We start from the raw sequence: 8593 nt of genomic DNA on the forward strand, positions 1-8593 counted from the left end.
ACTTGGTCAGCTGGCACAAGTCCGCTAGGGCCTCAAGCCAACTTCTATGAGCTCTTAGAAGAAGCTTTTTAACTGATGGACGAAAGCTAACTCAAAGGAAGCTAATCTACTTGCGGAAAGAAACTGAAAGCCAAAAAGAAACACAAACCCTAGCAAACCCTAATTCTACCAGCTAGTCCTACTGATGCAAAGGAGAGCATGCAAACTACTGAAAGAGATGCCATTACTTCTAAGAAGGTAAAATGCATGTGTCTAAGTTATTACTATCTGAAGAAAACATATTTTTGTATTTTTGCTTAAGTTGTTGAAATTATCATGCGTGTGCTTCTAACTAGTTTTCCACTGTGCAGAGATGGATCAAGGGATGAAATGCTTTGGGAAAGGTTGTGATGGTACAGAGAGGGTCTAAGGGATCCCTAACATTCTTTCTGAGAGTTTCACAAAGTCTGGATGACATGCAACCGTGTTTATGAACTTCTACAGGAAGTCTGCAGGGGTTTCTACAGGATGTTATGCAATTCTTCTACAGGATGTTTCGAAATGGGATGGTTGAGGATGGATGGTTGATGGAAGATGCATGGATGGTTATGGAGGTAGGATGGGGGTCTGAAGTGACCCAGGAACTGATGGATGGAGTGGTGAGATGATGTGGAAGGCTGACTTGCATCAACGAAGGTGTAGGCAATGGAAAAGCAAGAAGGTAGGGTTACGTGGCAAAAGAGCAGATGGGAGATGAGGAAACAGACTTGGTGATGGAGGAGCTGATCTGGACGAGGCTCAGATGAACGAGGAGGTGATGAAGGTGATAGGGATGCCCTGCACAATGCTCATTCAAACGAGTCAATGAATCCTTGCAAACAAACCAAGTCCTAGCTAACTTAATCCAACTGTCAATGAAATGAATAAACAACAACTTTGTTTGGAGAGAGAACCATGTACATCACGTGAGTAAGAACATTCAAAAAGATCTAAATGCATGACAAACTCCTACCAATCGATTCTAACCATAAAAAGCTACTTTAACCATAAAAAACAACCAAAATAACAAAGCAAGATCTAAAGAGTAGATTTCATTTTAAGAACGCAGCAAACACATAAAGATAAACAAGGGAGGTACTGAGCGCTTGAGATCGGCCCAACCCCAAGAGCTACAGCCTCCCAAGAGAGATTTAGAGCTGGTGCAAAGCTGGATTCATCTTTATTAAACAAGAATGAAGAGTTACATAAAAACTGTCCACAAGAAGAACTTGAAAATGAGCTGACAGCAAAACTATTCTATTGCCTAAAAATCGAATTACAAAATGACTACAACAAGACTATGAAATGACTAACTACCAGCTACTGAATGACTAACCACTAGCTCCCCAAAATGACTAACTGAAATGAGGCCTTAAGCCCTCTTATTTATACAAGTTGAGGACCCAACAGTCCTCCTAAAAGTTAGGGACTCGGCTGCCCAAAACTTGTAGTTAACAACAGTCCTACTTGACTTGCTTGGCTGCCATTGTGCTCTTTGATTTGGTGGCCTTTGAACTCCGAGCTGATGGTGGAGAATTCGAGGTAAGGGCCCATAAATGAGGGGGACACCTTCCTACAAATCCTCTAGCTTGTTCTCCCACGAATTTGGCTGCCAAGTGCTCATTAAGACCTTCAATTTTGTCTCCAAGTTGACCAAAAAGGCTATACAAAGCACCCATTAGACTTGTTGGCATAATGACTAACCAAATTCACTCTATTAACATAAATATAATAAAAAACATGCAATAAACCAATGAGAAGGGTGGATTAAGTCAACTTAGGAGGTTGAATGAGCCCAAATAATTGTCCATTTTTGGGGCTCATCACTGGCAGTGCTAGGCGTGGAGCCTTGGCTCTCAGCTTTTCCCATGGTATTTTGTTTAATTTGTTAATATAAAAAATGTGCTTTCCCCATGGTATTTTGTTTAATTTGTTAATGTAAAAAATGTTATCCATGCCTATAGTGAGATAGAGAATTATATGTCTAGGCTCAATTTTTGTTATCCATGCCTATGGTGAGATAGAGAATTATATGTCTAGGCTCAATTTTTATTGGTAGTTGACACTCTCCCTTTGGTTGCTACTATGCTTATGATATACTTTGATTTCTTAAAATAATCGAAATATTTTAATTTACCAAAAAAACTTGAATTAATAATTTACATATTATTTTATTTAATATATAAAAACATACATTAGTAAATTTATCAGAGATAAATTTCCACTCACTCTTAATAGTCTATTTCCTTACTTTTAAAAAAAGAGATAAATTTTAGCAGACAAAAATTAATTTAAATCATACTCCAAATTTATTTCAACATAAATATTTCTAAAAAATAAATATCTAATAATATCATCATTAAAATTACAATAATATAATTATATAATTTCAAATAATATCTACTTTTAATTCCACATATAAAATCAATTATTAGCAATATATATATTTTTAATATTTCTAAATTCAATATGTCTTTTTATTACAAAAAAAATTAAGAATTTTCTCAGATTGTGAAAATTATTGATTTTATTAATAAGGAAAATTAAATTTGCAATAATATTTTTTATTATAATGATGATAATGATGGTTAATAGTCCCATATAAATTATGTTAATAAAAATGATGTTAATTGATAAAACAAAGATGTATTATTTCCCTTAATCAAGCTTGAGCATTCACTTTTTAAAAATGTACACATTGAAAAAGATAGAAGTGTACATATACCATCCTTCCTACTCTTACCGACATTTTTTACCTTTACATTTTCAAAGTGCGATAAATGATAATCTCCATCAATAAAATTTGTAAGATTATACTCACGCATCACATTCTCGGCAACGGCTATACTCAATAAAATTTGCAAGTTTTAACCAAGATTTTACTCAGGCATCACATTTTCGTCAACGGTGCTCAATATGGCAGAGAGTCTGTCGCTAGTGCCTGATCTACAGTGGAATACTAATACTGATTCAGTGGTGCATGAAGAACCGACAAGAAATAAAATCTCAGCTAACTCTGAAAAATCTGAATGCGAGAATGCTCAATAGTGATAAATTTTTTTATTACAGAGAGATTCGACCGATCAACAAAATCTCTTCACGCAGTTCGGAAAGCCTTGGCTTCATCTTTTGCTGGCTTTAACATACTTTGTCTACGTTAATGTGCTATTTAGAGAAGGGCGACAAAGTCATGACGCCAGGTGCAAGTCCTGGGCGATTGTTAGCGGAGACACAGCTTCAGAACGAATGAAAATGAGCAATAAAATACGGAGACTTTACCCTGATGATGCACAACAGCAGTGAGGCTGAACTGATTTGGAACAACAATGGCCTGTGATGAATCGGATTGAGCATCGCATTCACCATTGGAGCAAGTGACCGCATCAAAACTGTGGCATTTCTTCATTCAGAGTGACAGTACAGCCCTTTAAAACTCTTATTCTTCTGTTTCAATACAGAATAAGCCCTTTGATAACACAAGACAGCCATAAAAAAATGTCTGAACGAAAACTCAGGCCACATAACCCCACACGCCTGCAGATAACAAAATCCCGATTGCCACAGCAAGAAATTGCTGAGCCTTGTCTCTCCGGATGTCCTGATCAACAAATCTGGATCCGGACACCCGGCCGTGTACAAATGCCTCTCAATATCTTCAACCGTAACACAGTCACCAAAACTCTCGCCATTCTTTACAGATTCTAGCCCCGAAACCCTCGACATGAAACCCTGGCAAGCCCCTTGAACGGCATGAACGATTTCATCCTTAGAATTATACGCGATGCATACATTCAACACAGCTCTGTCATTCAGCTTCGTCATCATCGTAACCTTCTCGACAGTCCGCCGGACCCTATCAGGCAGAAGCCCTAGATTCCCCGGAAACTGCACGCGGACCCCAAACCGGTTCACCAAACTCTCCATCTCCAGGAGGGATTCGAGCTTCCTCTGCAATAAATCCATGAGAACGTCCACTTCTTCTGCCGGCCGCTTGAAATTCTCAATACTGAAAGTATAAACCGTGACGTATTTTACGCCCAATTCGTAACAGCCTTTGAGAGTCTGTATCAGTCTTTCGGCCCCGAATTCATGGCCGCTTTTCTTCTGAAGATTTCGCCTCTGGGCGAACCTCCTATTGCCGTCCATTATAACTGCAATGTGGTGTGGAATGGGACCGGCAATGAGAATCCGTAGCAACATACGCCGTATCGAAGTTTGTATTGCAATTGCCAGCCATGAAAACCAATTACTACTTTCACTTGGTGCTTTCATATCTGTTTTCTGACAATTTGATAAATATAGATCCAATATCAATGTTAGCTACTAAATGTGCCTAACAAATTTTAAAATAGAGATCCAATATAAATGTTCGCTAGGTACTAAATACGCCCAACAAAATTTACTGAAAGAATCACATCCCTTCAATCCAATGCAATGTGTAGAGAAAAATGCCGTGTATAATAGAATCGTCCAGTCCAGTTCCATTTATAAGTTTCCGGGAGATCACGGACTTGGCCCACAGTTTCAGTCCAGTCCATTTCCATTTATATGTTTACGGGAGACCACCGACTTGGCCGACAGTTTTGTGACACGGAAAGCTTTTTCTTTTTATACTTCTCCTCGGCCTTTCGAACCACTCGGAACTGAACACCTGTTTTTTCTGTTTAATCAGTTGGCGATTCCTAAATTCAACACTATAGAAAATTTATTACGCCCTGACATGCGCCGGAGATAGGCAGATATAACACGCGCCCGGATGACTATAGGGAAAAAAAAAAACGGCGTGTTACAAGGTGCTATCTCCGACGCATGTCAGGCGCAATAAATTTTCTATAGTGTTGGATTTAGGAATCGCCTAACCAGTTAATCTACTGCCACGGATCTCCTCGCCTGTCAATCTGGCAGGTTGGCGAGTCCTCGAGGTAGGAGACTGAGGCAGGAGACAAAGCGAATCAAGGGGGAGGAAATCGAGGCAGGAGACAAAGCGAATCACGAGGGGAGGAAAGCTCAGCTCGTCATACACCGCACGAGTGAGGAAACGCCAGTGCAGCGATCATCGAAGGGGCAGTGTTTTAAATTAGCCGGAGGAATTGCCCGGAAAGTTAGGGAAATGCTAGTCATATTTAGAGAATATTCGGCAAATATTTTTGTAAATCCAAGTTATAGTTGTTAAACTTCAAAATTTTAGGTGACTTTGACGTTTTTGATGGTGTTGAATCCATTTCCACCATCAAAAACAGGTTTCAAACACGGTCTCTATAAAAAAAAATTGAAATTTTTTTGCCCACATTTGGACCATTTTGGCCCTCTGGGCAATTCCTCCGTTAGACGACTCCTTTAAACAAAGGAACAAAGGAGTTGGTTTTAGTACGATTTTTTTAAACTTTTGGTGTTAGAATTTGGTGGAAAATTTTGAAATGAAATTTTGATTTGTGTTATTTAAATTGGTTTTTTTTATTGTATATATAGATTCAGTGCCATGAAAAACCCTTAAGACACTTCGAGCAAGGGTTACTCATCAAACTTGTGATTTCAATTTCGAGCCGGATTTTAGAGAAGAAAAACCCGCCGAAATACAACTAGGTTTTTTCGATGGAAAATACAACAACACAGGTGAGACTCTTTGAAAATCGATTCCAAAACACCAAACACCAATATAATTTATTACAACTTATTTTTAATATGTGAGACATAGTTTTAGTAACTAGCAATTGCCCCAAAAGGTTCAAAGAGAGACTCTTAAGTTTGTTAATCTGGAAAAGTTATATGAGAAAGACATTTGTAAACATGTATGAAATATGTTTTGCATTTTCAAAAGTAGTAAGGTCAACCTTTGGATATGAAAAATCATATAGTAGATCCCAACTTTAATTAAAACTAAATATCACCCACACCCTAATTGAAAACTATAAAAATTATATTTATGTTTATTTTAATGTTTATACATTTTAATTTAAAATAAAGTTATTGTTTAGTAGTGTTATAAATTATTTTATTTTATGGAAAATAGTGTACCTTGTTCATTCTCTTCTTTTTTTTTTCTTTTTTTTTTTTTTTTTTCACCTTCTAACTTTCATCATAAAATTTAAGTTTTATATTATAATAAATATAAAATATATTTTTTAAATCCGTTAAATATTATTTTTCTAAAAATTTGTACATAACTTTTAACATTTTTTTCTTATTATAATAATTAGTGAAATAACACTTCATTTCATTAATATCAAATACCGAAATATGCTTACAAACAAAATGGAAATTAGACTAGCTCAGGTGATGGTAGCTTATCTCTGAGAAGAGATGTGGTGGCTACATGTCTCTAAACTGTGTTACAATGATGTTCGAAGGCGTATTTATTGTTGAGAAACAATGAAAAACCCTAAACATCTAAAAACCTAACCCTAGGGGATGAAGTGCCAAACTATGGGTCCCGTTTGGGTAAATTGGTACATCAACTTCCCGGGGTCGTAACTTTGGCATATGATCTTCGTTTAACGCGCACAATACCTCGTTAGAAATATCTATCCTCAAAACGGCTCCAGAAGTTCAGGACCCGAAAAACTGCCAAAAATAGTAAATTGTGCTACAAAAAAAGAAACTGAAAAACTGAAAGAAACAATGGTGAGGTTCTAAGTGGAATAAGTGGGTGGCCACCAATATCCACCTGGATCAATCGTCATGGCAATTTACGGGCACAAAATCAACAAAAAAATGAAAGAGGGGCCAATAATTGAGAAAAATGGCAGGAATGCAGAGTACACAGTTAGGTACTCACTAGATGAGCTACAATTTCACAATCACTACCAGTGTGAAACGTGTGAGAGTTGAGTTGTTCCCTCAGTTTCACGTGGTTATATATTTCTCCATTCACCTGCAATGGCAGAACCTCAACTGAATAATTGAACAACTATTTACAATTTAAGAATGAGACCATATTGCATAATCAATATATGAAGTAACCTGTTAGGACGCAATGGACTTATAGTAGCAACTATTTGTCTATCTTCATTGTACAAGGGTTGGTCCCCAGGGGCAGGATCTACAATGGCCAACCTCTGGTGAGAAAGAAAGAAATTCTCGCTCTGATACAATCCCTCCAATCAGGGCCTCTATGTCATAGCCTGCCCATGAAAAGCAAGTCAAAATCAGAGAAAAACAAATAATCGATCCGATGGCTACAATGTCTTCATAAGAATTACTGATTTTTTGCATATTATCTTGTTCTAGGGCTTTCTTGGGTGGAGGTTGATAATAAAACTCAACGTGATTGATGACATGCTCTCTTTGCACAAATTCTCCTCTCCTCTTGCATTCACAGAGCTCCCTGTATTTTTGCACTGCTTGTTCTATGAGATTGCCATGGGGCCAGGGGATTTTCATCTAATGCTACAACTTGAAGTCGTAAGTCCTGTGAAGAAATTAGGTGAAATTGAAGTAAATTTATTTATGTTTAGATAAGCATACATGTCACGAGGTCCCCATATAAATCTTGTTGTGCAAGTGGGGTGCATATATAGTATGGTATATGGAATTAACAAGATTTCCTCATAATATCTATGTGGACCCTCTTACCAAGTACAAAGATGTCATATGACTAAATACAAGCCAACGGACAAGGGAAACTTCGTTAAAAATTTGAATCTTGCTTTTCTCCCATTTGTGAGAATATCCCAACATTGTATTATAAGTGGTTGTGGTGTTTTATATGTTCTGTATACATTCTGTCAATATAAAATAACATTTGAAACAACCTGGGACAGAGCCCTTTTATATTCCTTGTTATTAATTTCAACATTTCAAAGAATATTTGATGCTCAATTATTGCCTTCCAAAGAATATAATAATAAGATGAACATGACATCATCAATTGCGACATCTTTGGGTCTTGATGTATGTTAGGTTTATTAGCACATGAGTCCCCACCATTAATTTATATGTTGCAGTAGAGAACTGCATTGTGGTTTGTGTGTTATGATGAGTTTGCATGGTCGAGCCAAGAAGTCTATTACTCCAACCGCTATGTGAAAGTCGAAGATGAACTGTCCCAACGTGGTTCTAAGCTTATTGTATTATCCTATGGGTGCTAAAACGAGTTTTATCATTTGAATACTTCTCCGTCTAGCCTTGCCTATGTTGAATTTCAAGAGAGAGGCAATAGAGGGTGACTATTCCACCGAACACAATCAAGACAATGAAGTCAGAAACGTTGTGACTCAAGAATTCACCCCTTCTACAACAGGTTTCTCAGAGAACGAAAGATAGTTAGAGTTGGAGGAAGGTCAGTTCAAGGATTGCGTTTTGGCGATATTGAAGGGAAAGAATGTTCGAGGGTTGGATAAGCTGGGTAGTGGAATAAATGAGGTGCCGGAATCTGTGGAGAGTCGGAGGGATTTGAGGAGGCGAGATCAAAGGGAAAGAATGTTCAAGGGCTGGAGAGACTAGGCAGTTGAATAAACGAGGCTCCAGAATTTGCGAAGAGACAGACGGATTTGAGGATCTTAGAAGGTATTCATTAATGTTGTTGTAGCAAGCTAGTCAACCCAATGGGAGATCGTTTGTGCATATTTACGAGAAA

At 37.5% G+C, this 8593-nt stretch overlaps 1 pseudogene; it reads right to left on the bottom strand.

Moving 5' to 3' along the window:
- Positions 1–3408: 3408 nt before the first annotated feature.
- Positions 3409–4492, bottom strand: LOC149267597 (dehydrodolichyl diphosphate synthase CPT3 pseudogene; annotated as a pseudogene).
- Positions 4493–8593: the final 4101 nt, after the last annotated feature.

The sequence above is a fragment of the Pinus tabuliformis genome, chromosome 6, assembly GCF_031772625.1.
Source record: "Pinus tabuliformis cultivar Carrire ecotype Pingquan chromosome 6, CPIR1, whole genome shotgun sequence".
Lineage (NCBI taxonomy): Eukaryota > Viridiplantae > Streptophyta > Pinopsida > Pinales > Pinaceae > Pinus > Pinus tabuliformis.